At 40.8% G+C, this 12344-nt stretch overlaps 1 long non-coding RNA gene across 1 annotated transcript; it reads right to left on the bottom strand.

Annotated features, from left to right (window-relative positions):
• Nucleotides 1-3056: 3056 nt before the first annotated feature.
• On the bottom strand, nucleotides 3057-12250 carry LOC138067171 (uncharacterized). The gene is made up of 3 exons (XR_011140929.1): nucleotides 12129-12250; nucleotides 3583-3748; nucleotides 3057-3148 (listed from the first exon to the last, which is right to left on the bottom strand). It is a non-coding gene; the product is annotated as an uncharacterized lncRNA (long non-coding RNA).
• Nucleotides 12251-12344: the final 94 nt, after the last annotated feature.

Below are 12344 nucleotides of genomic sequence, written 5' to 3' on the forward strand. Positions count from 1 at the left end.
ATATGCAATTTGGGAGCACTGGAGCAAGGCTCACTAAAATCAGCACAATAAAATTAAAAAGTGTGTATAATGCTGCCCTTTATAAATAGCTTTGAGATTCAACTGAGTGCTGTTGGGAGAAGCAGATATAGTATTGCTTTTGTATTTAATCTCACTGCAAGACTGAATAGAGCATCGTTCAGGGTAGCAGCATATTCTTTGCTAAAAGAGTGATTGTCTTTGGTGTGGCCTCAGATTTTGAGGCTGAACTTGCTTAGGCAGACCACCTGACCTGCCACAAACTTGCACCATAATGTGGAAACTTCCAGTAGGTTGATTTGAGGCTCTTCATTGCTTGGATAACTTGTTTCTGGAAGACTCGAGTGGAAAATCAAATTACATAGTTGCTTTATCAAATATCTAACCTATGCCTTTTAAGTCATTGCCAGAAGAAAAAAGTGACCATGAATTTGTCTTTCTCCCACTTGTGAATCACTTTGTGCTGCATATGCCATGTTTTCCTGATCATAATATAGTTTGTACTCTTATAGTATGGAAGGAAGCTGAGAGCTTTCCATTCTGCATATTAATAAAATGACCACAGGCTCATAAGAAGGAAAAAGCAGTAGAACGTTAAATTTGTTTAAGTCTTTAGTTGCAATTAAAAATATGTAATATATATAACTAAGCTTCCAGCTAAATAGGTGGCCATTGTCAAAGTGGTGGTGTTTTAATAAGCCTGAGAAGACTAAAGAAGAAATGTTTGAAGCCTCTATTCTGAACTGTTCCTAAATGGTACAAAACCTATATAGGAAGGAGACAAAGCTGAAACTCTTGCTGTGCTCAGAGAGGTGTAAGAATGTGTCAAAATACAGCCTGAGAAGAAGGGGGGGGGAAAAATGAGGAAAGTCTGTCAGTTAACGCATTTGGGGTGTACTCTAAGTCTTGGGCTGTGCAGTGCTTTTTGATTGTCCCTTTTTTGTCCTGCTGCACTGTCACTGTTTGTGTCAGGCTGTCTCTAGCTCAGGAAAAATAATTTTTAATAAGTCATCCAAATTCTGGGAACTTGGAATAATAGTTTGTAGCAAAGCTTGGACTGAATTCAAAACTTCCATTCTATGTAATGGAATCTTTCCTACAGAAACACTTGAAAAAAATATTCTGGACTCCATTGCACCCTTACTAAAAGCAAAAAAAAAAAACAAAAAAAACCCCACTGCATTTCAATATAGTAAAGTGGCATAGATCTTCTTATTGGTAGTATTAAGACCTCTGCGATGTAACCTCCCTTGTTTCCAAGGAGCTCTACTTTTAAGTCTGGACCTGATGGTCCTGACTTAAAACTAGATTTTAAAGAACATCCTGCACTGGAGTACTGAACGAAATGGCTGGCTTCTGTTAAACCCGTAGAGTTTTCTGACCACCTAGCCCCGAGGTTGTACATGACTTCCTATCAATTCATTTCCCTCTTAAGAACAGTTGATGTGTTCTACAATTTTTGTGACTAGGTTTCAATTAGGTCTTACAATAAAGCTTTTCTGCCGTTTGTACCTTTTCATATCAGGCATGATATCTTCTTGTTTGGAAACTCTGAGATTGTGTTTCAAGAGTTCATTTTGTTTAGATGAATTTTTCTGATATTTTCTGCATGCATGTGAGCTCTCTTCCTCTCCTTCGCCCTGCTACCTGCTAAGAAACAGGCAAATCAAATGAAATGGTTAGGTATGAATTATTTTCTTACTCCAATGTCATTTTTATTTAGAGACATTTCATGCCTGTCTATCCAAACTGGAGCGAGAGAGCAAGAGTGCAAGCTGTGTGGAACCAACCCCAGTGTCTTAGCTGTCGAGTGCCCCTCTCAGTTACTGCTTCAGAGCTCCTGAAGCTGCTGAATTTTGAAGTCTTTTCTTTTTGATCTCCTTGCAGGAATATTTGCCAGTAGAGCTGCTTGAATAGTATTATTGCCCTTTAGCTCAGAAGTTTTGTAGTTTACCAGAGTTTGTTTGCAGGCGTCTAGCTCTGGCACTGCAGCAAAGCTTATAATAAGCACTTAGATTCTTTCCTATGCAGTAAAACCCATGGTCACTGCTCTTGCCTGGTGCCTGTCTGGCACATTGCCAAATGACTGTGGGACTACCTTTGGTTTTGAAATAAAGCAGATCCTGAGGTCCAGAGCACTATCTGAGTTGTAGCTGAGCACATGACAATTGTTATGCTCCTTAGCATTAGCTTGTTAATTTGTGATGCCTTAAATGTAAAAACATCCAGGCTGAAGCCTGTCTGTCGGTATCTATTGCCTACTAAATGAACAACTCAAGTTTTTTCGTTCCCTGCTAGTGCTGGACCTGTGACAAACCGAACTATGAATTTGTGGGTTTTATGTCTTTCTGTGCTTCTCCTCTCCATTTTCTAAATTCTGATCCTTTCCAAGCTTTATTAAAAACTTTTTTAATAAAAAGGGGGAGAAATTAAATGGTCTAGTCACTGCTTTTATTGGTCACTGTGTTAATGTGTGGAATTACAGGTGTTGCTAATGTCAGATAAAGACTACGAGGGACTCTCACTTTTTTATCTATAGCCGTGTAAGTATGATAATGTTGAAAATGATGCTTGAAAGTGTGTGTGTGTATATATATATCATAAAGCAAAAGGACTTGTCTATATTTTCTATTTTTTCAAAGTAGAAAACAAAACTGATTTTGGTATTTCTGAAAGATTTCTTTGAACAGCTTTCTGTAATTGACTTTTGGGTTTTGCTTAGGCTAAGAAGTTTAGGTCAGTCTTTTTTCCTTATGTTGTTGTGCCTATTAAAAACAATGTTATCAAGGAATTGGAGCCAACCTCGTAAGTAAGGCTTGATGTTCTTTGAGCTTTTTTTGATTAAGCCTTATCCTCCCCTGTATATATGGGCTAGTTATCCAAGTGCATCTTACCCTGAGCCACACAAATATGCAGAAAATATAACAGGAAATTGAGAGGTACTACTTTGTAGCTTGAATGGAAATAAAGCTTCTGAGGAACTGAATGTCTCAGCTTCATGACTGTGTATGGGATGTTGAGAAATGCAAATCAAAGATACATTTCAAAGTGAGTTTACTCATTTATGTGCTTTTCAGTTTGTTGGAGCTTATGTGCTGGCGAGGCTTCTGCAGCTCACTAGTAGATTAGCCTTGTTCCAAAAAAAAAAAAAAAAAATATATATATATATATATATTTATGCAATGCAGTTGTAAAAATGCTGCTGACTGCTCTTCCCTTGTCTACCATCCTTTCTCTAGTACGAAAGAGTAATGAGATTAAGTCTAAATATGCTTGTAAAATGGTACCAGCTATCAGGAAACTGCAGCTGATGTTTTAATAGGAGCTCCTGTCTTCCAGTTGTGCCACCCCATTGGTGTTAAACAGCTGGAGACACTATGTAGAACTTGGAGGGGATTTAGTCCATGTTGAGGTTGATCTGTTAAGGGCTTCAAGGCCAGAAAGAAACTTTTCCTATAGACATATTATTGCACACCTGAGACTGGCACCTACTACTGATCATTGACTGGATACAAGCCTAGATGCTCGACCCTGCCATAAACTCATTTCACTATGTGGCCTCACCGTTTTTTGATGAATTTGTCAAGGAGGCCTGTTCCTGTGTGATGAGGATAGAGCGACCACAGGCTGCCGGGGGTGGAGATGCTGCTCCCATGTTTCCTGGGACCTGGTAGAGCCGTCCTTGAGTTCATTCCCCAAAGGCAGCTGAGAAGTATCTGCAGGCTGGAATCTGGGAAAGAGGTACAGAGGTATGCTCCAAACTGATGAGGTCAAAACAAACTTATTAAAAGAACCCTTAAAGTATTGTTCTCCTTGAACTGGGAGTCTACCTATGGTTTTGGAGTAGGGGCACAGACTAGTCATAAGCTGCCGCAGCAGTGAACTGTTCTGGGCATGTAATGCAAAATATTTTTTCTGCTTTGGATAGAGATGATTTCTTAAGCAGCAGACAGTTCTTTACCTTTTTACGATATGTGAAGAAGATGAAAAATAACTGGCTTTTCTAGTAGAGTTTTGGGCTTTCTCTTGGCCACTGTTTCTCTATAGACCTGATGCTGTTTTGATTTCACTGTGCAGTCCTGCTGCATGCAGTGTGCAGTGGGGCCCTCCCTGAAGCAGGAGTGATGGTGATTGATCAGGATATCTATCCCCCCTGCAGCTCTCAGCAGCTGGCTGTACTTTGCAGGCTGTTCTTAAGGGTGCTCTAAGTTCTCCCCTTGAGATGAAACTCTAGGACTGAGACATGAGGCTTTCATTTTTATCCTCCAATGAAGTTGTATGCTCCAACTTATACTTCTAGTATAGGACAATCTGCACAGGACTCGGAGGCACCCAAGCCTGTTTGGCATAAACGTGGGGCAAAATCAGAGGCATTGGTGATCTGCGTGCCCTAAGATGCCTGCAGCTGCTGCCACCGGTATTGGACACCAAGTGATCAACACTGCCAATCTGGAGGCATGGTGGGTCACACCAGGCCTTTTACAGGACCTGGGACCACGGGGGAGATGAGAGAAAGAGCTTGGCGTTCACACGACGCTAGGGAAACAAACAGGGGAACTAGCACAAAAGGCTCGGAGATGCATCCCAAATCAGGGCCTGTGCCAAGTAACTTCTAGTCTGGGTGCTACCACCCTGATGGGGAGATAAGACAGTAGAGAGCATTTATGCATAGGATCCAGGTCGTGCCACACCTTTTGAACTCGGGGCTTGAGAATTTAATGTACTAGCATTTACTGCATCCAGCAGGCACAAAGAAGAGTTACTTAAGTTTAAGTATGATTGGGTAAGAATAAATAGGCTTAAACTGACTACAAATGCATGTACACAGAAAAGAGTATGTGAGACCTTCAGAACAGTGAGTTCTGAAAGGTTTTCCAGCAATTGCAAGATCTCAGATATTTTTAAGATGAAACATGGATGGTTTATGCAACTGGATGTGACAGCCTGCAGCAGCAAAGGACTGAACTGTACAATGTTAGAAGCTCCTTGCAGGTCATTATATAAACACAGTTCACAAAAACTAGTGAATAGGAAGTGTTTTCACTTGCCAACACCCAGGATGCTCAAACTATAAAGACAAATGGGAAGCATCTTTAATTTGCTTAGCTAAAAGAATCAAGTCTTTGCAGCAATATTGCAAGGGGGTGTGTGTGTGGGGGGGATGTGACAGGAAGGGATGGGGGGGGAGTAAGATCTATGAAGCCATTAGTTGCCTTATTCAAACTTTGCCTCCTTCTTCCAAAGAATGACCTATTGTGATAGAGATTTAGTGGGATGTGATTTGCTCTACACAACGAAGAGCCAAATTCACCTTGGAATAACATCAGAGATGAATTTCCATCACATGAGAGAAAACGTCTGTAAAAAAAAACATTTCATGTTGATTGATTCTCACTTGAATGTCATTGAAGGAGAAAAGCATAAATCCAGGTAATTGTTTTTTTATTTAGTCCTAATTGTCAAATAAAAGGCACAACTGATGGATCATTATATGTTTGCAGTTCATCATTTACCACAGATAAACCAAGAACGTTTTTCAAAAACAGACTCGATTTTTGTTGGCTAGACTGACAGGAGAATATGTATATATGAAAAATGTAAACAGACTTTTCTTGCACAGCAAATATAATTATGTACCGCATCAGCTGATATATCTAAGAATCCTTCTCTGCATCTTTCAAAAGTAGCAATAAGAAATAAACTATAAATGTGAGAAACTACTAGTAGCGTAAGCTTTGTAGTCAAAACACAAGCAAAGCTGCAGAACAGGATGGCAGAGCATTTCTAAATTGTAACTTTATGCCCTGTGGTTAAGCACTCTCTAAGTGTGTTCTAGTGTCAGTGCATAACATGTTTATTTTGGAATCACATATTCTTGCCTATATGGACCCCATAAGTGTACCCAGTGTTCTTTAACAGTTTTATAAATATACTGACTGCTTCCAGGTTTTACAAATAGGAGATAATTATTTAAATGGTTTGATACAATTAAAGAGTTACAACCAGATGTCTAAGACCTATTTTTAATCAAGAAAATTAAAATGAAAAAGGCTTGCCAAAATAAAAGGTTTGCTCTTGCAGAATCTTTAATTCCTGATGCTAAGAACAGTAAAACAAAACCAGGCTCAACTTGATCAACTTCACATTTTGACTAGCAGGTACACCCTTGGAAAGTCTAATAGCTGGGTGCTTACAGTCTCAAATGACAAACAAATACAACTACATCCTGCACACAATATTAGTTATAGATGAGCACTGAACTAGTGGACAAAACAGCTCAGAACAAGTCAACCTTAGACCATACTGTTTGCATGATATAAGACACTACTTGCATATACCTGATTATGTAGCAGCGAAAAAGAGAGCAGGCCAAAGAATGTTTCACCTTTTTCTTGTTTTTTCATGACCATGAGACAGCACAAGATAACCCAATCCAGAAACCGTGTACAGAACTATTACAAAACTGTATTTCAAATACTCTACCCATCAGTCTACAAAATAACTAATACCAAAGTTGCATGCAGCTCAAAAGCATTACAGGCTCTACTCGTGATAAACCCACCGAATTATTAGGTAACACAGTAGGCACAGCATGCCAAGTGGCCTCTGCGACCCAATTTTCTACTGGCTTTCCTGACTCAGCAAGAATACAAATGAAGGTAAATTTTGGTCTTTTTAATGAGAACAAATCAGACATCAGGAGATGTTCTGAATGAACAAGCTAATTAGAGGGTTGAACTCCACTCAAGTGGATGCTTCTGTAACCTACTGACGTTTCACCTCTGCCATTTTGTTCAAGGCTGAAGCTGACTTTACATGATTTGTGCTACTCGTTGATGCACTTCAATAGCCAAGTTACCTGACCTCATAAGATTAACTAATGCAGACAAAAGACATCAGATTTAAAATAAATTATTTTCAATGCCTAATATTAGGTCTAACAGACAGTGCCTCAACACACACAGTGTTCTGAACATGGGCCTCAACCTTCTGCACCGCCACCACTGCTGCAAGCTGCAGTCATGACAGTTCCTGATCACTTTCTACTCTAAAAATTGATTGTCGTTCCCTTACTCTCGGGGGAAGGACTGGAACAGCCCCACTTCCTTATGAAGGTTACAGTGACACCTGCATGAAGCTGAACGGCAGGAAGGGAGGATGGCTTCCCCTCTTTCTCCCAATTTCTGTGTTCTATTTATGAGTAGTCCACTTGTACTTTCAACTACCCTTCTTCCTATTCAGTTCCTCTTTTTACTCATGTTGCTAATTAGAATTCTCAACTGATGAAAGAACTCTCTAGATCTTCATATTTTGTTCACGCAATAAAATTGAAGGACCACCTGCATGTCCTATTTAAAGGAACTTCTATTACTATATTCAAATTATTTTGAGAAGAATTCCAGCTGACGTTTCTTTAAACACTTATACAACGAGAATGAGATTAGATATGTATTTGTTCTCTGATAAAAGAGCTGGCAAGAGATTTCTTACATCGCTAATCCTTCTTTTAAGTTCTGCCTTATGACCCCCTTCTGAATTTATGACCCCTGTAGTCATAAATTCAGCTCAACAACAGAATAGTAATTCAAGTTTCTCTTTATTCAGACAGCGGTAAGCATCATTTAACTGGCGTGTTACTGGCTAAACAATTACCAGAGGAGGAGTTACCCCGTTGCTGAAAACCCAAGGTCTCTCTGGCTCCCCTTTTAATGGGAACTATGCTACGTGAAAGACAAAAAAGCCATACTAAACAATGACATCTACCTCCCAATCTCACGCAAGAACATGACCGTCTTCAGAGGACTTCCTATTTATAGCCTTCTGCCTACCACGCAACCCCAAATATACTACACGCTATGCAACTGAACTTCAGAGAAACCAGTGCCTGTGCCCTAAAGCACGTATACTTTCCCAACTACACTAGCTGATACAAAAAGGCATTACCTCTACCCACAAATTGTCTTTTGTATGATGTCATCCAGTGTACTTCGTATACTGTTGATTAGCGATGTAGCTTGCCCCCAACATGAATACATACCAGGCATACTTTTCACACATGAATTCATACACACAAGTTTTCTCATGACTGTTCACATTAAAAATTGAGCCAAAAAATTAAACTGCAGGCCAGTGATGACTGTCAGTGTTGCCCAGCTCCACAAACCAGATGTTTAATCAGTTACACAGCTTCCTTTTTACATTTAATGATTCTCATCAATTGACACATACACTTATCTACAACGAACAGAGAACCATTTTACAACCATTAAGGAGTGGATGACTCCATGCAACTTCTAAAGCTGCCTCTTTCTCTGAAATGGAAAGCACAGCTCGATTACAAGCCACCTCCATACTTTATTCCAACAATGAGAGCTGGCAGGCAGCAAGGGAACTGTTCAAGTTTATAGCTGCATGCTGGCAAAAACGGGAGAAGCTGAAGTGCCACATCAGTGCATCTCCTTGTATCCTGCCTGCCCTAGCCAGAGTTGCTCTTTAGGAGTGCTCCTGTGGTACTGAGGTACCCAGGACTCAAAGTTGCTTAGGAGATGGAGTGATTCTGAGGGCAGAAAAATCAACAACAATAACAAACTCAACATGTTCTTTTTCAGACAAAAACAATTCCTTGATCTGGTTCACTGTGTAGCCACATGAATAGCCGCTCCACAGAACAGAGGGCAAAACAGAGGTTGGAAACAAACAGTCATGTCTGCTTTAGCCAGTTTAAACAGCACTGCATCTGAGCGTCAAGCAAGAAAGAAAATAAAACCGGAACTACCAGTTGAAAAATAAAAAATGGAAAGAAAATACCTTCCCCCAAATTGGGTAAAATTTATTTGGTGCAAGGGACCTGCACAAGATCACTATACTGTTTGAGTCTGAATACTTTTTGAGGGCATCTTTGGCCAAAGATGAATTTTACTTTTAACAGAGTAGCTAGGAATAGAAAAGCACGTAAGAATGTAAACAAGCTGCCCAGGTAACAGAGCTAAAAGATGCTCCCTCACATTTTAAATTAACCTTAACTATGGGAAGAAGATTAAACAATGATACCTCACATGAGCTGAAGGCCGCCAGCCTGTAAAAACAAGCATGTTGTAAGAAGGTAGCTGTGCTTAATGTTAGACATGAAATATTGTTGCCTAGGTCTAACTGCTACTTTGACATTATAAACAACAGCTAAATGAAGGAGCAGAAGGACACAGAAAACTTAAGAACCTCCCTCTCTACACATACATGCACACACACTCAGAGACAACACTACGTAGCTAAAGCATTTCATTTTATCACGTATTCTATATAAAACAGAACACTCGATCCAAGCTAACATGGACTGGCAGCTTTAGAAAGGATCAGCTTGTAATTAAGATGTAGGTTTGGAAGTCTACCAACATGCAAATCAATCAGGGCTCTATCCTAAATCGCTTCAATACCTCAAGGTAAAGAAAGATTTATGTTGTCAAGAAGAACGTGCTAAGCACATGTGCTATAATGAGATTCACGCCTGATCTTCTTCATTCATGTTTTCTCCAAAATCCAATCAGATGCACATTTCGGAAGTTATTTAGGCAGAAAACCGGCTGGAGATAGAATTTTCAGAAAACAAAGCAATATAGCTAGGAACTAAACCCACAAATGGATGAGACCCACAGCTCTGCCTTTGCCTCTCAGTTCTGCCTGTATGTTTTTTCCCCTCATCACTTTTTGTGTTGGTAGAAGACAACTCCAAAAAAAAGCTGGGCTATGCTCTAACAATAATTATAACAATAACCACCACTGTAAAATTGGTGCATTTTCCATCAGTGGAATAGACTAACAGTCCAAACGGGTTGCAATACCTTTGAACAACATCACAAACTCAGGTGGAACCTAGCTGCAGAAGCATGGCTTGCAACTGGAAGCAGAATTGAGAGAAATGCAGAATTGGAAATGCAACCGAGAAAAAGGGTGGAAGAATTATGGTATTACTGAACACTCCCAGATCCACCTAAAGCATTTTACTCCAAAGCAAAGGAAATTAGAACATGAAGAGAAGCCTCACAGGACGGAAAACAACACAAATTAAATAATGAAACAATATATGCCAGGCCTGCTCTCCCTTTCGTGCCGTTCCCTGTCTGAACAAATGGTTCCATAAATTTCAACTACTCTTCCGTATCTTAGATTCTCATCTGTTAATGGTAATTTAAAATCCTTTTGGTTCTACTTTCAAAGCACTTGACCTTGATGACTTTCTAACAAAACTATAACCCAGCAAGAATGTTAGTTTTGACTATACAAATGAAGACAAGCAATGATTAACGAGTAACATTTTACCATACTTATGAGAAACAAACATGTTGTTATTCCAGCTACATATATAATGAAATGAAGGACGAGAAAACCAACGTATATGTACTGTTAAGATCTTTGGAGGAAAGAAGTTACAGACAATTAAAGGAAAGGGCTCCATGTTGTCTTAAATAATATCATAAAAACTGGCCAAACCTGCTTTTTAAGGATAACCACTTGTTAATGACAAAGAATGAAGATTAATACAACTATAAGAACACTGACCTGGTGCCTGAATGCAAAAAACTGTCTCAAAAAGAGGTCTTATTGCTAAATGTTTCACTATGCAAGATCATTACAGTACCATGGAATCTTTCAACTCCCGCATTGTGAGAAAAAGAGAACACTTCCACAGCTCCGACTAAGAGCAAAAAATGAGTCCTCCTTTCCTCTCTGGTGGGAAGATTTACACTTCTTTGCCTGATGGGTTGACAGCTCCCCCTTCTGTTTCAATCTACTTTTAACTATTTTTCAGGAAAAAAATGGTGTATCTGCTGAGATGATCTCTCTATATTATGTCCCTTAATAAATTCAGGTCAAAATATCATGCCTACATTTCGTAAGAGAAATCAACCTGATGACGAGCATCACAAATCATATTCCATTCCCAGAAGCACTATTTCTTCTATAAAGAGCATTACAGCACGTCAGTAGCGTTCAAATATAAAGAAATACTTCCTTTTTGTCCTAATTAATGTTCATATTCAGGTTTCCATTCAGTAATTTCTATTATTTGATATGAAGCAGTACACAAACCATCCAAGAAGTAGGCATCAGACCCAAAGCATCACCACTCTCAGCTCAGTGCTGCAAGACCACATCAGGCTATGAAATTAATCACCACCTTGCACTATGTTCATGCTGGAATTATGTTACTACCCCAGTGCCTTGTTCAGCCCTAGAGCTCCCAAACCAGATGACTCTCCAATGGGTTCCCCAAGCAGAAAAGTGAACTGAATCTAGGTCTTGCAGTTCCTCAGTGTGTGCCCCAAGTCTACTACACACAGCACAGGCAGAAGCAACACCCCCCTCCCACCTGACAGCCTACAAAACCTCACCGCCTCAACTTTTTCAGATGCCTGGGAGAAAAAAAAAAAGAAACATACAACTATCTACCTTCAAGAAAAGATTGGGAACCAAGAATCAAAAGCTCCAGCTTACACCTCTGCCTTCAGTGGAGCGAATGCTTGGGAGAGGATGATTTGGGATAGAGCCCTGTTGTCAGCTGCTCCTCTTGGCTAGCTCTGGGCAAGCTTCCTGTGCAGCACTCAGGTTCACCATGATGCCAGGTGGAAGCAGGTGTTGCTCCCAATGTGCTTCCTATAGAGGAGGGCTAGGCACCCAGCTCGGCCACACTTGCTCCTCGTCCTCCTGTTGCTTCTAGTCTATACTCCTGAGGCAAACATGCTGTATTACTAGATGTCATCTCATATCAGAGAAGGTAAGACACAAGAACTGCACCTTGTCCTTAATATGTAAGACAGGACACTGAATGGAAGCCGTTAAACTCTGTGAGGGCTATCCCAAAATGCAGCCTGACTATTTAAAAACAGTAACTGAGGAGTGATAAAACTCCTCTATTGAGTGTTAAGGCGCAGGATACCATTTTTCCTCTTATTAGGAAAATTCTCAGTCATTCATGAACCACCGCGGAGCTGAACTTCGCAGCTCAGCCCCGCCCATCGCCCAGGCCTGAGGCCTGCCGTTAGGACCGCCCGGCGAGCCAGGGCTTCACAGGCCACGCAGAGCATGGAGACTCTCCCCCCTCAGAGGAGAGATACCTGAGACGGGGCAGCAAGGCCACGACGGGCTAATCTCGGCAGTAAGGAAACCTGCGCCACAGCACCGCCCCGTCGGCCGACGACACGCACCAGGCCACCCGCCACAGCCGACCCCTTATAGCGCATGCGCAACACTCCCCCCCCCGCTGCGTTGTAACGGCTACAAGGCACGACGTCTTGCGCGTGCGCAGTGGCCGTCAGGCCTGCCAGGGCGCC

The sequence above is a fragment of the Struthio camelus genome, chromosome 4 (genome assembly GCF_040807025.1).
Source record: "Struthio camelus isolate bStrCam1 chromosome 4, bStrCam1.hap1, whole genome shotgun sequence".
Lineage (NCBI taxonomy): Eukaryota > Metazoa > Chordata > Aves > Struthioniformes > Struthionidae > Struthio > Struthio camelus.